Source organism: Eublepharis macularius, chromosome 5, assembly GCF_028583425.1.
Source record: "Eublepharis macularius isolate TG4126 chromosome 5, MPM_Emac_v1.0, whole genome shotgun sequence".
Lineage (NCBI taxonomy): Eukaryota > Metazoa > Chordata > Lepidosauria > Squamata > Eublepharidae > Eublepharis > Eublepharis macularius.
In genome coordinates, this window is record NC_072794.1 from 123,413,984 (window position 1) to 123,433,145 (window position 19,162).

General features: G+C 46.7%; 1 protein-coding gene across 1 annotated transcript in view; it reads left to right on the top strand.

Moving 5' to 3' along the window:
• Positions 1–682: 682 nt before the first annotated feature.
• TAFA3 (TAFA chemokine like family member 3) overlaps positions 683–19,162 on the top strand; it is a 134,775-nt gene continuing 116,295 nt past the window's right edge. Inside the window, exon 1 of the mRNA XM_054981441.1 lies at positions 683–748. The gene's annotated coding sequence lies outside the window, so the exon portion shown is untranslated. The remainder of the gene's footprint in view (positions 749–19,162) is intronic.

A 19,162-nucleotide genomic window follows, 5' to 3' on the forward strand; every position in this document is an offset into this window, starting at 1 on the left:
GAGTTCACCCCCCAAAGTAGCCATCTTCTCCAGGTGAACTGATCTCTGTGGCCTGGAGACCAGTTATAATTCCAGGAGATCTCCAGCCACTACCTGGAGGCTGGCAACCCTACTTGGTGGGGTTCTTGTACTTTTCGCAACTGGGTGACGCAAGGGAAACAGCTCATCTGTTGCTTTTCAGCCTGCCACGACTGGCTCCGTCAAGGGATAGGGTGGGAAGGGAAACCTAGCGCATGAGGACAGGAGAGGGGCTGTCGGCTCCCAAAGAAGGGGGCTCTGCAGGCTGAACACGCCGAGGGGGCCCTCCAGCACTCTGCGCGGCTCTTCCGGCAAGTAGCGGCGTCCGGGAGCCGTGCGCAAGGCCGGCCGGCACGGGTCGCTGCAGTGCTGGGCGGGGGCTGCAGGGGTCGCTGCGGCCCTTCCTTGCGGCCGGGCTCTCCCCGCTCAGCAGCCCCCAAGGAGGCTGAGGCTCAGGTTGCGAGCGCGGAGAGCAAAGGCAGCCTGATGCTTTGCCGCGCGGAGCCTCCTGCAAGGGCTGCGCGCGCGTGCGGGACGGCGGGACCGAGGAGGCGGGCAGCCGCGCCGCAGGGACTGGCAGAGGCGATGCCAGGCGGCCCGGGCCAGTGGCGGCGCCGCTGACGGACAGACGGACGGACGCCCTGGGGCGCAGCAGGCGGGGGCAGATGGGCAGCGGCGGGGCCCGTCCCGAGGACTCGCCGGCCGAGCTGCTGTGAGGGCGACCCAACAGGTAAGCGACGGGGCTGGGGCTGCGCGACGGGATGCGAGCGCAGAGCAAATGCGCCTTTGGAGACCCCCGAGGGGAGCCAGCGCCGTCCAATGGGCCGTCTGCAAGTTTAGAGGGCGGCCGGGGAGGCTCGGCTGCACAGATGCACTCGGGCCGGTTGCCTGGCTGACTTCTTAGGTGAAGCTCCGGGGGCTCCTGTGCCCGGGCGGCTGTCGGTTGCGAGTCCGGGATCGTGGCCTCCAGGAGAGGAGTCCGGGGAGGGGACTGATCTTCGGCGCCGGGGCTTTTCCTGGAAAGCGCCCGGGGTGCCCTCTTTCCTTTTCAGAGGGTAGAGGCGAGAGAGTCTCTGGGACTCGCCAGGGAGTGATGCTGCAAGCGAGGAGGCTGACCCTGGCGACTCTTGCGGGCGCTTTCTGCGACGGAAAATCCAAGGCTGTTCTACGCCTTGGCTGGGCAGCGGGCAGATCTGCTTGGGCACTGGGGCTGCTGCTCCTTTTGTACAAATCTTAAACAACTGGATAAAACGTCCCGGTAAAGACAAACTGTGCATAAACTCTCCGTGCAAACTACATCCCAGCAGCCGCTAGTAAGCAAAAAGCTCGTGCCTGGTTTGCGGGAGATACATACCCCGTTCTCTACCCTTTTAATAGTTTTGCATGTGAAGAAAGGGCAGAGAAGGGGGAAATCAGGAGCGAGCAAAACACAGAGAGAAGCTCCCCTCTGCTCTGTGTAGTTGCAGGAACAGCTGAGAAATGATCTTCTTTCCGCAGCCTGCAAGAGTCGGCAGTTGGATGTTTTTGCTCTGCGGAAAGCGGCGGCAGAACCCAAGAAAAGAGACTCCCCTCCTGCTCTGAAATACTTGACTGCAACTGTTAATAGTTTCCCTGTAGTCTTGCATGATTTTAGGTGGATTGGCTGGCAGCCGTTAGAAGTGATGGTTCTTCTATCAGGTGGGGAGGTAGATAATGACAGGCAGATTCTGTCAAGGTGTGTGAGGGTAGATAGAAAATGAAGAGCAGCAAATCTGTATCTTTTGAGGTGCAGGGAATGCATTGATCTGACTCCACCTTAGAATTTTTTCTGACTTTATGGAATACATTGTGTTTGAAGGTGGCTTGCTTCCTCAGGAGTGACAGTTGAATCCTGTTACATCATCACAAGCAATTCAGCTACCCCCGTGATGTCAGAGTTTTGGTAGGAGAGGTTGGCAGCTGTTTTGAAAATTGTGGCCCTGGCAAAGCTCCGTTGAGTGCTCTCCTAGCTTGGTCCTGTCTGCCTGCATCGATGTCTGTATCTTCCAGAATGGAGGCAAAGCCTGCAGATGATAACATTCTCCCACTCGTTCAGATGCCACCATGTCTTGCTTGTCTTGAGTTCTTTTGACCGAGCACAAGGTGAAAGGGTGATCCATTTCTTACATTACACATAATGCTACTTATGACTGATGCTTTAATCTCTCATCTGCAATACCTTTTTAAAGTCACAGGAATGGTCCCGTCAGCCACTCCCACTATTACGTTCTGGAAGCACCGCTTCCTACAGCACTGGTGACATTTAAGGGGCAGTCGTTGTGATTAATGTTTGCCTGGGAGAAGACTGCTGAGAACCCTGTGTAAGTCACTCTAAAATTCCTAAAGGGAGAACAGCTGAGAAGTAAAATGATAATTCTAAAAAAAAGTGCAAGTGCACATGTGTGCTTTCCCAAATGTGCTTCCCAATGCAGATGGTCTATCCACAGTCTGCTGCTTTCAGTAGAATGTGCTGATGTGCATTCAGCTGCATATTTCACTGAAAGCAATGCGGTGTGGATAGACCATCTGCACTGGGGTGCATTTCTTCCTTCCACTGGTTTTGATTCTATGAGGAGATGGGAATGAGTCCAGGAGATTGCCCATCTAAAAGTGTTCATCCTCTGGGTCATTTCCTCCCCCTGTGTTCCTTTAAGCTGCAAGGAGGCAGCAGGGGAGATTCTTGGCTGGTGTCTCCATGGACCTGGAATACCCAATGGGGCCATGTTGGCACTGGCCAACACACTTCCCCTGTTCAGAATTCCTCTTATTCATTGCCTAAGTCAGTAGGTGTGTGAGAATCTCTGAGTTAGCAAAGAGAGCGAAGTGGGGCCTGATAAGCTTGCTGCTGTGATGAGATGGGGCAGAATCCTGTCCAGGCAGAGATTGCCTGTGTTTTGGGGTCACAGGCCTAGTTACAAAGATCCCTTTGCATAGTTTCAGGAGCTGCGTGTGCATGAATGAATGCAGGGTGCATTTTGACTTGTCATCTTGGAATTCCTGATTAGAAAACACACTAGGTAAAATAATATTGACATCTTCCCAGATATATGAATGAATTCATGAGATGAAGGCATTGCTGCTGCTTTCTTTATGGGCAATTTAATGTTTGGTAAGCCTTAGTAGACATCACCTCAACCTCAGCTGCTACTGTTGTGGTCACAGCCATCTTTTTCAAAATCTCCTGGAAAGTGGGAGATGCTGTCTTATATCAGGTGGTCTGATTCATGACCATTGGAAAACCACTATTCTTGTATCTACAGGGATTCAGAGTTCCCTTTCCGCTGTAGCCACTAATTTGTTTTCCAGATTTGGGTATCCCTCCCCTTTCTACATAAATTACATCCTGTCAACAGCGTTGGAAAAAAAATCCAACAGGATGCTATATTGTCACTAGGTACCTGTCACTCAATGATAAATATTTTTTTTTCCAGCTGCCAAACAATGAGCCATCATAAAATCAGTAGAGTGCAACATTATAGCTAGATTTTGAAAGGAGTCCTCCAGTGTTTGGCATGACATGGCCTAGCTGCTTGCTGTGCTGTAAAACCTTTAATCTACTTCATTATGCGGTGCTTGCAGTCACCAAACAATTGTGTGAGAGAGAGAGTGATGATGTTGGTTTCTCAGAAATCCATGTGCCTAATATTTTTGCTCCACCAACCCAGCCACAATCCTAAATATGATAGAGAACCAAATGAGTTTTGCTAATTTTTTTTCTAGTGCACAGTGCAGATTCTAAGTTTGAGCTTTAACTGTTCACAGTAACAATGTTGTTAGTAGTATTGGTGTCCCACTTTTACTTAAAAAATAAGGTGTTTCTTAAGGAACCAGATTTCTATTTATGTATGGAGAAGCTGTAAGCAAAGCAGTGAGGATGGAGATTTTCTCTTGAAGTAGAGGAAATGTTGTAGACACTGTCATTCTGAGTTGAATAAAGAAATAGGTAAAGGAGGATTTTTGGGGAGAGTTGCATGAGGTGCCATCTTTATTCTCCAGGTTGCTCTGCATATATGGATATGTTCACAACAATCCTGTGGAGTAGATTAGGCTGAGAATGCATGACAGACTCAAGGTCACCTAGCAAACTTCATGGACAGTGTGAGGATTGAACACAGCTCTCCCAGACTCCTGCCACTACACCACCCTGGCTCTGTTATCATACAGCCGAGAGGGAGCCAGAAAAACTAGTGGGATGTGGTCAAATGTGATGTGAGGGTAGGAGGGAGCAGTGGGAGAGAGAAGTGGGGATAGTTAGAGAGAAGTAAGTGGGAGGGAAGGAAAAGGAAAGGTAAGAGGAAACGAGGCCTGTGAAAAACTGATTGTGTGTGGCCATGTAAGCAACAAGGAAATGGGAAAATAAGGTAGCTCCACTTAGTATTGTGTAAATTGTGTATTTCTAAACTGTATATAATCAGTTTAGACGATGTCAAATCAGTTGCTTATGGAACTCCTGTGTTTATAGGAGGCAACATAAGCACTCTCAGAAGTCAAACATATCTTTGTTTGGGGCATTTAAGGTACGTCAGAACTATGCCCCGAAATCTTAGCCCTCAAGGCCGAAACGGCTTGTGTTTTCATCTTTTGCTTGGTGAGATCTCACTTATTCCATCAGAGCTCCAGGATTTTTTTAAAAGGCCACCTTTTCCCATGTTGAGTGAGATGAGTTGGAAGAATTTCATCTTTTTTGCATTCAGAAAACAAACAAACAAAAACCACTCTGCGTTGGACATGTGACCTGGAATTGCTATGTAGCAATTTAAAGGTGAGAGAGAGAATCTTTCTGTTGCAGTGAGAATAGGAGGTGGCTTTGTAACCCATTCGCACCAGGTGCACCACTGTTGTGATGCAACAGCTTTTGTTCATGCATGGAACCCTCTCCTGCTGCAGTTCAGAAAACCCCTTGAAGCTCCTGAGGTCATGGGGTGCCACAGAAACAGCATGAAGGGGTGGTCAGAGGCATGCAATGGGACGGAGGAGTTGACGAAAACAGCCCACTGCATCTATGGAAATCCTGCACGGGATCCAAGCCAGCATCTCTAAGTTTTCACAAGTGGTGATATAGTTATAGGTGATGATATAGTTGAGTCTCAGTGAGAAAGGCGGACTATAAATGACATAAATAAAATAAATAAGTTGGGCTAGTCACTGTGATTGGGAGCTACAGGAGCTGATTACTGATTTATATGGTCCATTAGAGAGGATTAAAAAAAAGATGTTGCCACCAGCCTTGGTATAAATCTAATGCTGATGTCGTGCCATGTGGAGCAGTTTTAAATCTTTTCTTCATGGTTATGTGCTTCTAATGCATTTATGTAAAAATCCTTCCAGTAGAGCATCTCATATCCATTTCTGCAAATTGTTCCTTATCGCAATTCTGGAATGTTAGGAATCCTCACTCTGGGGGAAGAATATGTATTGTGTATGTCATAGGCTTGTAGAGGATGAAGTAGTTTGTACTGTGTCAAAACTCGATGAAGGAAAATCTTGGGCATCTAATCACCTAGGGGGCCAAGAAGGCAAAGAAGAATATTAAAATTCTTGGTGTCCTTCTGTCTGGGAATTGAGAGCAAATATGGTGCATTTGAAAATATGGGTAAGATTTGAGCCCAGTAGCATCTTAAAGACCAACAAGATTTCTAGGATATCAGTCTTCTAGTGTCAAAGCTCCCTTCATCAGATATGAAAATATATTGAAATGAACTTTTTCTATTTTTTTCTCCCTATCTAGCATGCAATGCCACTGTATGCCCCCCTTTAAGAAATAAATGGATAAAGTTAACCCTATTAAAAACTCAAGTTGACTTGATGACTAAGTAATACTGTGACTGAATCAAGTGGAGAAATACTGGCTTCGTTCTGACTGTCCAGGTGATTCAGTTTGCTGGCTAGAATATCTTTGAAAACTAGGTGTGATGAATGGAAGCAAACTGATCGCTTCATGAAGTCTCTGAAGATTGCCCTTCATTTGCTCAAAGTTGCTCCTACCATTAAGTAAGATGAGGTGGCTGATCTGGGTGGCAGATCTGGAATACCATTAATTTGAGTGCCACCAAGGCACATGTGGGTTTCGGACACAAATTCCAGTGAAATTCTTCAGGGCACAGCTGTGAGCTGGTGAGGCTTTCAGTGGAGTGTGGGCAGCAGAACCTCCTGTTGAATTATGTTCCATGAAAAATTGTTTGAGGAGTCTTCTGTCTGGATTATTCATCTCTGGCAATTTTGGGGCCAACTTTGTCTGCAGAATTTTGTCTGAAGAATATCTTTATTGACAGGGATAGGTTACTGGATTGGATGGACCGTTTGTGTGACCCAGCACTGCCGCTGTGTTTAGGTGTACAGATGCCCATTGAATCATAATTGTCCTGCCTGAGTTCTCTGCGGCCAGGCATAAGTGGTGGTGCTGCGGTGCTGGTGGTGGTGGTGGAGAATGAAATGAAAAAAAAATCACTTTGTTACGACTATATAATTTTTCAAAAATGAAATCAACACTTTAGTGTTGAGCTCATAATTTCCTTTGCTCTCTGTGAATAACCTCTGCTAACTCACAGTAGCAATTTCTCACTCAGGGTTCTGAGCTTTTTTTTTTAAAAAATGAATGCATTAAAAAAATTAAACAAGCAGCTTTAATAACTGTGGCGCAATAGGGGTTGAGTGGACCAGGCTTGGGAAATAGAAGGTGTTAAAAAAATTGCTTCATTGCTTGCTAATCATTAGCTTTGCTAGGACTGGGGGCATCAGATGGTGCTTGTGTTTAATCCTGATATTATAATATCATCAGTGTTTGACAGGCCCTGCTAGCAGCTCTCCTAGAGTGTCAAATTGTTGGTGGGGCACAAACATGTGAAAATCATAAAGAAAGTTACAAAGCTGGGAGGAACACTAGCCCTGGAAAATATTGTGAGTCTGCTTAGTATTCCTGTCAGAGGCTCCTTTGGCAACAAAACTGACAGGAGCCCATGGTATCTTAACTGGCATTGTCAGGAAACACATTGTCTCGTTTGCAGTCAGGGATCCATGCCTGGAATGCTTCATTTGCTGATTACAATATAGTATTTCAGCAGCAGCCATGCAGGCTCAGGGCTTTGCAGGGGGGACTGTCCTGTCAGTTTTGCCTCCTGCTTGCTTTGTTGACTTTGAGCAAAGCATGTTTTCACATCTGGAGCATAGACAGCAGCCTTCCCCAGGAAGACGATGGAGGAGCCAACAAGAGGAAGAACAAGGGAAAGGTGCACACTGCTAGCTTTTAAAGAGGCATCATGTAGTGTAGAAGTCAAAGGGGTAATGTCTGTTAACTCTGGAAACCAAATATTGTGCTGAATGGTTATATCATAGGCTGGGTAGGGGAAAGGATGCCTTTACCAGGCAGCTCAAGGAGGGGGTCTGAGGCACCAGGTCCATCGTACACAGTTGTGTATTTTGCATAATGACATGAATCAGTTTATTGACAACACTGGAAAGATATCACCCTTACAAAAAACCAGCAATGCAAACAGTGTGTATATGATGGGAATGTGCATATTCTGGTAGATACTATATAAGCACCGGAATGAGTGCTGCACCAGCCCTCCCCATTTTGACAGCATTCAGGAGGTATGAACTGCCTTTGCGTCAGCTGTGGACTTGATCAATATTTGGACAGGACATTGCTGGGATCCCTTCCCTCCATCTAAGATACCTTGAGCTTGCTGAAAGGATTCAGGTATAATACTGTTTGCTACTATTCCATCACATCTAGGTTACATGAAAGCCATACTGCCGTTCAAGAGATATGATGAAGGATTTATCTCATCTAGGGTAGCAGCCAATGTATCTGTCTTAGGAAATGTATACATTTTTCTCTCAGAAACACGGTCAAAAATAGGGCCGTTATAGCAGGATATGGTCCTCTTTTTCTCTGGACTTCAGGTACCAAATCAGTTGGGGGGGCGCTGGGGCAGTAGGAGGAGATGGCAGGTGTGGTTGTGGATGCTATCACCCACTATGCTAGTGCTGCTGGTGCTGGGGAAGGGGGCAGGCAAAGTGGGCGGCAATGGCCCTTTTTCTCCAGCTGACCTTAACTCCTTCTGGAGGTTGTTGTGGTGGCATGGGAAGAAGGCACTTGAAGCAGCTCACTATGTTGAGCTGGCCATTAATATTACCCATGCATGATATCATGTCATCACACATCAGCTTAGCACAGTTCAGGACATTGCTGTGTCACAAGCTCAAATCAAGAACAAAAAGTGCTTGCAGAGATATTACAGATATTAAAGGCATCAATCTGCAAGCATCTGATGGACAACATGGTGATATAGGGAAGTGAGCATGGATTTGTCCTCAACAAGTCCTGCCAAACCAATCTCATCTCCTTCTATGGTTTAGTGACAGGCTTGCTGGATCGTGGGAATGCTGCTGATGTTTATCTGGATTTCAGTCAAGCTTTTGACAAGGTTCATCATGATGTTCAGGTGGACTGTGGACTGGACTCTAGGATGGTTAGATAGATAACTGGCTAGATAACTGCCCCCAAAGAGTAGTTGTCAATGGCATCACGTGTGATTAGAGGGATGCGTCCAGTGGAGTACCACAGGGCTTGGTCCTGGGCCCAGTTCTTTTCAGTGTTTTTATAAATGATCTGGACAAGAGTGTGAAGGAATTACTCATTAAATTTGCAGATGATAGCAAACTGGGAGGAGTAACAAATACCCTCGAAGACAGGGTTAGAATTCAACAAGATCTGAACACACTGGAAAATGAGCAGATTTGAATAAGATGCGATTTAACATGGATAAGTGCTAGGTTCTCCACTTGGGTAACAAAAATGCAAAGCATGCATACTGGATGAGGGATATGCTTCTGGCTAGCAGTGTGTGTGAACATGATCTTGGGATCTGGGTGGATGGGGAGCCAAATATGAGAAGTCAGTGTGATGCAGCCCCCCAAAAGTCAAAGAAAATCTTGGAGCGTATTATCAAAGGCATAACATCCAAATCACAGGATGTCATTATCCCATTATATACCATGTTGTTTAGGCCCCACCTGGAGTATTGTGTGCAGTTCTGGAGGCCTCAGTTCAAAAAGGATGTGGGCAAATTGGAACAGGTGCAGAGGACAGCAATTAGGATGATCAGGGGCTTGGAGACAAAGCCCTATAAAGAAAGACTGAGGAATCTGGGAATGTTCAGTTTGGAGAAGAGGAAGGTGAGAGGAGACATGATTACTTCCTTTAATTATTTAAAAGGCTGTCACTTAGAGGAGGGAAGGGAGCTGTTCCTGTTGGTACCAGAGGACAGGACTCAAAACAATGGGTTTAAACTATAGGAGGGAAGATACCAGCTGGACATTAGGAAGAAATACTTCAGGTTAAGAATAGTTCAGCAGTGGAATCGGCTGCCTAGAGATGTGGTGGGTTCCCCTTCATTGGCAGTCTTCAAGGAGCGGCTGGACGATTACTTGTAGGGGAAGCTTTAGACTGTTCCTGCATTGGTCAGGGGGTTGGACTAGATGGTCTATAAGGGCCCTTCTAACTCTCTGATTCTATGAGCAGACAGGTGAGCAAAGTTGCCTATAGAACACATACAATATATGCATTTAAAAGACATTCTAGAGAACAACTGTTTTACAGTTGAGGAACATGGGTTAAAGTTAATTTATAAATCCATGGCAGAGAAGTTGTGGTTAAGTGGTTGAGATGCAAATCAGCACTTAGCTGGTTTGAATCTTCCTACTGCCATGACCTCAGCAGGTGGCCTTGGATAGGCTGCTCCTCTCAGCCCCAGCTCCCCAGCTGTATTGTGGGGATAGTAATAACACTGACCTTGTTCACTGTGTCAGTTTATGGAATTCCAGTTACTCTGATTTCATCTCCCACCCCTTGCTTCAAGAAATCTAAGGCCTCTTGAGTCAGAAGGTTCTTTATTGAGAAATTATATTCAAGGTACAGGTGTCCATAATTATTCCAAAGGCATGAAAACTTCTGGCTGACCATGAAGCTTTGTTGAGAATGACGTGTTAGTTACATGTTGCAATATATCAAACCTTCTTCCACTCCCCCCCCCCCATTGCCCGGCTAGAGTAGATGCCTGGGAAGGAGAGGGAAGCTCCTCCAAGGTCCAGGGCGCAAGCGGAACGGTGGTCGTGGCAGGTACAGTCGTCACCGGTACTGGTGGGGCGGTAGTCACTTGCCCTGGTTGAACCGGGGATCCCGCAGGTCCCTGCACCATCAGTCCCATGAGATAAGTCGCTTGCACTAGATCTCTCATAGCTTCTACTCGCGCCTCCAGAGCAGCGTAGCGAGCATTGTCCAGTCTCCTCTTATCCTCCGCTGCCGCCCTCTCCGCATTTCTGCGCAATCCCTCTTCCCACGCCTGTTGCATTTGTTGGGCCTTTTCTACTTCTTCTTCTGCAAAACCAGTGACGACTCCTGCTCCCAGGGTTGGTTGTAATTCCACGGTTTTCTGTTCTTCCACATCGTGATAACCGGACGTTGATGAGGTTGAGCCGAGGGACTCCTCCGCTCGCTCCTCTCCCCTCGGTACTTCCATCGGTGCCATTGCCCCGCTTGTAGATCCTCCCCAGGAAACTCCTGGTAGAAGCCTTGTGCTTCTGACGGTGATACCAGGCGCTGGGCCTCCGATGCACTTGCCGCCCAGCCTTTGGTGATGCCTGTAACGGCTAATAGTTCATACTGCATTACTTGTACTTTCTCCATAAGTACACTCCACCGGTCCAAGGTGGGCTGGGCAGTGTCGCTTCCCCAGGTGGCGGTCCCGACAGACCCCACATCGACATTCTCCCAGCTCTGTAGCTCGCTGCGGGGAATTGACCAGTCTTGGGACCATTCTTTCTCAACCATCCTGGGTGCCTCCACCAAACATCCTGCTGCTTCATCCCAAACGTACTGGGGAATCGCGCTGATCCTTGCGGCATTAACGGCAGCAGAGGATGCTTGTAGGGCCTCCCAAACTGGGTCTTCGCTGGCAGCCATCCCTGGGGCCTCCGCGACGGGGGATAGTGGCGCTTCCTGGATCCCCATGCCGGCTGGGCATCCGAACATAGTTCCAAGGCGCCGCTCTCGGCTTTCCCGGGGTCAAGGTCCCCACTGCCTAGGTGTTGATACAGAGGTCACAGGCGGTACACCTCTCCCTATTCTGCTTCTAGGCCGGGCACCAAGCATACTCCACGATCCTCCTCCAGCGAGGCCAGATGGGACCACCCTGACATCAGGTAAAGAGGGGGTCTCTCCACCCTCCAATCCAGGAGTAGGAGGTTCATTCAGATTAAATCCGGTATCCATCCTTCCCAGGTGGGGGTTAGGGAGAGAAGATTTGATTCTCAACAAAATGTCAGTTTATGGAATTCCAGTTACTCTGATTTCATCTCCCACCCCTTGCTTCAAGAAATCTAAGGCCTCTTGAGTCAAAAGGTTCTTTATTGAGAAATTATATTCAAGGTACAGGTGTCCATAATTATTCCAAAGGCATGAAAGCTTCTGGCTGACCATGAAGCTTTGTTGAGAATGATGTGTTAGTTACATGTTGCAATATATCAAAACCTCCTTCCACTCCCTCCCCCCCCATTGTCCGGCTAGAGTAGATGCCTCGGAAGGCGAGGGAAGCTCCTCCAAGGTCGATGTCTAGTCGTGGTAGATAAAGCCTTCCTGGGAACACAGATGGCTCTCTGTGAACCTGTAGGCAGATAACACTGGAAAACTACATAATGAGAAAGCATCAGAAAACAATATGGTGTTACTGTGGATAGCAGGCCTGACACACTGCTCTGAGTGGGGCGCTAATCTGTTTAGAAGAGCAATATATAAGCTCAGTTATTATTATTGTAATTACAAGTATAGCACATCTCTCAAGAAAGGAAGAAGAGTCACAGGTAGTTCTACTCAACATACATATGTGTGGTAAGGGCTGAGCAACATGTAGTTAATGTTTTAGGTAGGATTTTACAGGTGGGTAATAGTAAGAATGAAATGCAACTGTTTCAAGCAAGCCCATGAATCCACGGTGCAGCACTTGAACAGGTCCAACCCCAAAAGTCAACCAGGGTGAAGAAAGTCAGGAGGCATTTGCTTTAGGTAGTCTTGAGGGCTGTAGACTGGTCTGCTGCCCCTGTTTCTGGCCTACGGTTGTGGCTGCTTTCCCCAGGCCCACAGCTACCCTGCCACATCACTGAGAGCCCTGCATCCTGGCCTGCTAGCATGTGAAGCTCTGGCACCATGATAGAGGTGCACAAGATGACGAGGAAGCTGTATAAATGCAGGTGGGGAAACCATCAGGATCAGCACTTTTGCTGCCGTTTGTGTCTGGAGCTGCTGCTCGGTGCTGGCCTGTGCCTTCTGCAAAGTAAACATTGCTGCTGTGGGCCTGGGAGAATGGACAAAAGCATGAAATGGAAATGTTTATTATCTATATTCTGTATTCCAAACACCCTAGTTGACACACAGCCATCTGACACACAGGCTAGCACCACATATGGATTCTTAAGGTTCTGGGCCTGCCCCTGTTCTGATGGGCACCTGTAGCAAGGGCTCCAAGTAGGAAGGGCCAAACCTGGGCTGTAAATCCTGGGGAGCCAGGGCTGGGGGTGAACAGGATGGCTGTGATCCATTGAAATCACCCGTTGATCTACCAGTCAGTTGCAACTGATGTCCTGCCAGCCCTTGCCCTAGAAATGCCCCCCCCCCCCATTTTAGGGTTGCCCGCTTTGTATTTTTATAAAGGGGGTTATTCTCTCACACCTGCCTCTTAAGTGTATTAGGAAAGGAAATATTCGAGGTTGCATGGTAATGTGTTTCATGGTGACCATTCACTAAAAATGAGAAGTGTCTTCAGGAAATATTTTCCACTTGCTCAGAAAAACAGAATGATGAGAAACAGGGACATTGGGTTCAATGAGACCCATGGACGATGGCAACGTGATTTGGCAGGTTGTCTTCAGGCTGCAGGGCAGAACGTGGCAAGCTGCTGCCTTGTAGGTCTGTTCTTGCAACCTGGCTAGCCCTATGAGAGAAGTGAACTGACTACTCTATATGCAGATGACGATGCTCAAGTAATTCATTCATGTGATAAGCATTTCTCTGACTTGCTCAAGGACAGAGGCTCACATTTCAATTGCCTGGAGGATCTGGAAACATCTGGCTGTTCTTGAGTGACCTTCAGCAGATAGATGAAGTACCCAGGCAGGGAAAGTTTGAGGGGCTATATGATCATGTCTGCTCCTTACTGGTGATGATTTAGAAAGTGTACCTCATTACAGTAGCTGAGTGATGTGTAGACAAACTTAGAAAACCAGGAAGCATTAGGGGGTGTGAATCTTCATGTGTCCAGGTGCAGTGCAATGTCACTTTTTCAGCTTCCTGTGTTCCACAGCAATGAGCAATCTATGACGGTAGCTCTTAGCAACCCAGGTAAGCCCCCACTAATCTAGGAGTTTGATACTTGACACTACTGAATCTCTCTCCGAGATGCTAACATGGGAATCTCCCTGATTTGGGTTAACCCTGTGATTATGCTGCAAGAACACACATTGACAATTTCTGTGCCTCTGTGCTCTCCAGCAACAGCTGATATCTAGGGCCAGCTCCAGTGCCGCGGGCACTTGAGGCAGCTTGATGCTGTCTCTGTGTGAGTGTGCACGCACGTGCGTGTGCACGCACGTGCATCAGACTGCATGTGACATCACGCAGGGGCTGGCACGTGCATGGGGGGGCCTTCCAGCTGCTCTGCGGGCCAGGCGCAGCTGGCCACCCTGGCTGTGCCTGGCCTGCAGAGCAACTGAAAGGGAGGCTGCCTGCTCAGCTGCCCCATGCTGCTGCCGCCAGCACATGCTCCTGGCCAGTGGCAGTGGTGGCAGCTCTGTGGCACGCACCCCTGCCCCCAGGCCGGCGCCCCTCCAGCGCCTTAGCGCCCTGAGGCGGCAGCCTCACCAGCCTCAATGGGTGGGTCAGCCCCGCTGATATCTATGTTCTACAAAGTTTTGTTTTAAACTAGTGAAGGAAAGGGTGACATGGTGCAGCACTTTCTTCCATGCTGCGACACCGTATGTCCCATCTTGCCTCACTGGGCAAGAAACAAACTCATGCTTCCTCCAGTTCCCTGGACTTGTAAGTAAATGTTTATCTGGGCCTGCAGCTTTGTATGTGTTCTCATCTCCAAAGATAGGGGAGCGGGAGCAACATTGGCATGCAGTTTTTCAGGACATGGTTTAAAAGTGTTGTGAGATGGTGGGGTGTGTGTGGTGGGGGAGGATGCTTGCTTATATGGTACACTGTTTTAAAAAGTCATGAATATTGTTACCGTATTCAGTAAGAACTGTCTTCTAGCAGTTTGGTGCATTATTTTTAGTGTTTGGAAGAAGAGTTTCCCTCTCCCTTTTTTCCTGGCTGGTTTATGATTTCTGTACCTCTTTGCTAGACTCTTCTTCCCTTATTCGGGGGGGGGGGGCAGATGATGGGGGTGGGTCATGGGAGAGGCTACGTCTGTCAGAACAGTTTCTTCCAGTGATCTGCTGGTAAGCAGGGGTTTTGATGGGAAGTTGATAAATCAGCTATACCGTCCCTTCTTTAGCACTCAACTGTGGTTCACCTTGATAGAGCCAGGGATCTGATGGCAGGTTGGTTAAGTGCAGCTGATGAGGTGTTTAATTTGGAAGAAATAGTGCTAGTGGAGAAAGAGGATCTTCTGATGCTTTATTCTCTTGACTGGGTGGATAAAAAAGACTTCCAGAGTTAATTTAGAAAGTGAAAAAAATGGGGAACCCCAAAATACTGGTTCTCCATCTCCCCATTCGTCTGTCTCCTAAGTTCTACTACTCTATACACGTACATAATTGTTGACAGTCACCCAGATAGGCTTAGCTATCCAAATGTATTTCACCCAGGCCTATTTGTCAGAGGGAAATTGGAGGTGCAGATGGAGTAAATGATTTGCACAGGGCTTCCTAATGAGAGAGTGTTAATTCCTTCTCTTTCTCTCAAAGGTCACAGAAGGGGAATAATGAATTCTCTGCCTCTCAAGAACTGACTTCTCAATAAACCCCTGCTAGGATATCGCTGCCCTGGTGTTTCTGCCTTCTACAGTACCATGTGGTCCTCCTGCTGATTGTTTATATGTGTGTGTGTGTGTTCACGTGTGTGCATGTGTGTGGTGCCCTGGTTCCTTCAGTTTTTCATGTAGCTGCTTGTAATTTCTTGTGTGATGGTAACCCCTTTAATTCTATTTTTCTACTGACAGTCCAGCCATAGGAAAAAGGCTGAGCGAAGGAAATAGGAGATTGGGGGGTGGTGGTGGGGGAAGGCAGGCAGAGGGAGCCTGGTAGGAACCTGATGGAGGTGGAGGCTTCCTACTTTGTAACTCTTTGCCTGCCACAGTCATTGCCAGGCAATTTGCCTGATCAAATAAACCAACCTGGAGTATAGATCGTTCCTCTTATGGGGAGTGGTACATAATGCATATTCTGTACATTAACACTTTGGACCATGAAGACTTGGGTGTGTCTGTTTCACATAATTTATATTCTTAACCCCTTAAGACACTGGAATAGCCTTGTTTGTTCTTGCGGCATTCCCTGCCCCCAGTGTGGGTTTATAGGTGAATTCTGGGGTTGGATAATCTGAATAGGTAGGAGGTGGTAGTGTATCATATATATGTAACATGTGGACAAAGTGCTAGCCCTAAGGGATTGTTCTTTTGATGTTAGATATCAATGCAAATATATTAATACCCCATCTTAATCCCGATAACAGAAACATATTTGAGTAGTGTTGAAATCTAGATCAGATCAAGCTTGCAGGAAAAGCTGCACAGAGATTTTTAGTGGTTTGCCATTGTCGTTTGATTCTGGAAAGTGATAGCTTCTGCAAGGTCATGAATGGTGGATACAAGAGAGAGAGAGAGAGAGAGAGAGAGAATGCACCTTTTGGCACTTTTAAGACTAATCAATTTATTGTGGCATAAGCTTTTACAAACTAGTGCCCTATGGATCTAATCTACAGAAGCTTATGCCACAATAAAAAAGCAAACCGGAGGCTTGTAGTACCACAAAGGTACTTCAACTACTTCTTGGGAATAGTGGCTTGTTCCTTCATCTTTTCAAACCTCTTTCCTTCAGTTTTCTTGCCCTTCTGATTTGGTGCAGGGCTGACTTCTGATAGCTGGCAGAGAATGTTGAGACATAGCTACAGCCAGTGCTGTGGTATTGGAAGATGGGGAAGGCAGGCAGCTTTCTCCCAGATTAGCTTAGTCTTGCTACTCTTCAGTGTGGTAGGCGATGAGTTACAGCTGGCAATATGAGAGCAGCGCAGTCTTATCTTTAAAATATAATGAGCGCTTTCTGAGAAGTGCCAGTTCACTGCTGCTTCTACCCGCGAATCTCTCTGGATAAGCTCCCAGCAGCTCAAACCAAACCCTTAGAAAGATTCTTACAGACTTCTTTTTGGGCTACCCTCTTTCTCCACCCCATAGCACTGTTTGCTTATTTATTTTATTTACACCCTGCCTTTCTCCTCAGTTGGGGAACCAAAGTAGCTCACATTGTTTTTCCTCTCCTCCATTTTGTTCTCACAATAACCTTGTGAAGTAGGTTAGGCTAAGAGGGAGTGACTAGCTCAAGGTCACCAGTGAGCTTCCATGGCCTGAGCTCAGTGGCTTCAGAATTCCATAGACAATGTTACCTGGAGGATACCTTTGCAATAAGCATTCATACTATGGTTCTCTTATCTCGTCATTTGAACCACTACAGAAGTGGTAGAATCTATCCCCAGACTGTGAAATCAGGAATCAAAGGCAGGGAAAAAAATCTTTGGAGAGGGGTGGTATCTGCGTGTGAGTCTGTTAATTGTAAGTACATGTCACTTGCCTGACTCTCTGCAGTATTTTATACTGATGTTCCCTTGCACCAGTGCATAATATTATTAAAGTGACATGCTACAGAATCATAGGGGTCTCTGTGGGTGGATTATTTTATTTATTTTTATTTACATTATTTATAGTTTACCTTTCTCACTGAGATTCAAGCCAGATTTCAGAGTGTGAATCAGTACAGTCAGTACCAGTTACTTTTCAATAAACATGTAATGGGCATATAGATGCAAATTTGCTAAGATTTAAAAACCAGCAGAAATTCAATGCAGAGCTGAAGAAATGTTGAAACAGAGCATAAGCAATTCTATGAATGACATATGAAATAATGTGGGAACTACCCAGTAGGATCATACTTACAGCAATAGCAGTAGAGTCTACAGTCTCTCCTTATCTCTTTACTGATAGATTTCCTGAGACTATTTCCTTACAGTACAGCCTTCCTATCTGAGTAAAACATCCTCTTGAATATTCTGTTTTGTATCATTTGTGGAAGGTAAGGCGGGTGGGAACATTCCTAACCTCAGGTAAAGGCTCCTTTATATGGTCTTTACCAGGGCTTTTTTTCAGCTGGAACACAGTGGAACGGAGTTCTGGAACCTCTTGAAAATGGTCACATGGCTGGTGGCCCCGCCCCCTGATCTCCAGACAGAGAGGAGTTTAGATTGCTACCGAGCGGCGTGGAGGGCAATCTAAACTCCCCTCTGTCTGGAGATCAGGGGGCGGGGCCACCAGCCATGTGACCATTTTCTCCGAGGGCAACTCACTGAGTTCCACCACCTCTTTTCGCAGAAAAAAGCCCTGGTCTTTACATGATTTTAGCAGCCAATATGGGCAAGGATCCAGTGTACAATAATGGCCTTCACAGATGCCAGGATCCTATCAGTATCCAGCATTGTAAGTGGTTCAATGTTGTCCATTGAACCGCTGTTCATTGTTGTGAACCAAATGCTGTAATAAGCATTTCTTCAGTCTCACCTGTATTACAGCTGGCATCTAAGTCGGAGTGTATCTGTGCTATTTTTTCAGCAAAAATCTTTGCATGTAGAAACTTTGGATGTAGTACATTATATAGTGTTGTATACTTCTAGAACAAACAGCTTTAATTTGTTTATTATAGTAACAATACACTATGGATTTAGACATAAATACAGCTGTAATTTGTCCACTTAAAAGCAATAGAGTAGGAATCTCATCAGGCAGGCATTAAAACAGAAATATGTACATCTTGGCTGCATTTCACAACTTCTATATAGATCCTGCATGATGAACTTCTGTAGTGTTGCTGGGGTTGGCAGGGGCCCGTACTTCCTCCAGGACTTCACTCTTTTGTGCTTCAACAGACTTAAGTCCCGAGAGGAGAAAGGGTTCAAATCCCCTTGCTCTTCTTCTCTCCCCTCTGCTTTCTCCTTCAACTTGCTAAACTCAAGAAGAGCTGGGGCCTGTCCTCCTTGGCCTAAGTCCCTGACTTTTATGAAGCAGGCCTATGACTATGTCCATCCCTTCACCTGTCCCTGGTTCCTGTGGGATTAGCCCTGCCCACAGGAAGTGAAGGGAGGGTGTGGCTGCTAGGTGGGTGAAGCCTTTATTATGACAAGTCCTGCCTGGTTGTTCTGGTTTCTCCTCCCTTGGGCATTTTCCCCACTTAGCTGAATCAACTTAGTGCCAGGCCCAACATCCTTGCTCCTCCCCACTCCCACGGCCTTCTTGCTCTCTTTAGTCAGGGCAATTTCAAGTCTGGACCTGTGCTGGCCTTTCCTCCTACCTGCCTTAAATTTGTCTGCTCTCTCTTGCAGCTGCCTAGGGTAGGGAGGAGCACTGAGGTGCTGGTAGTGCCTGTTTCATGTTCTGATAAGCTTGAGGATGTGGGGGCCGCCTTTGCAGTTGGTTGTGGGCATCAGATCTGACTTCTTATATCATACATATCTGTCTATAGCCTGAACAAATGCAAGATATAAAGTGAATTATTCTTTGAACAAGGGCTAAAACAGTGGCTTGTTTTATAGTTATTTCCTCAAGATAACGGCTTCAACTTTTCTCTAGGGACAATTAATGCAAGGTATTTGATCTGTCTCACACACTATGAAGTGCAACCATATCTTCACCCTTCAGAGAGTGCTAAAGGACTGCACGTTTCCCCTTCGAAGGAAGGTGCCATGAGGATAGCCATTTTAGTAGCAGGAAGAAGTTTGGTGTGATTCATGTTGTACATGTTCTACATTAGTAATGCATGTTTTCTTGTTACGTCTTTTGGTCTACAACTCATGCTAAATAGTAGT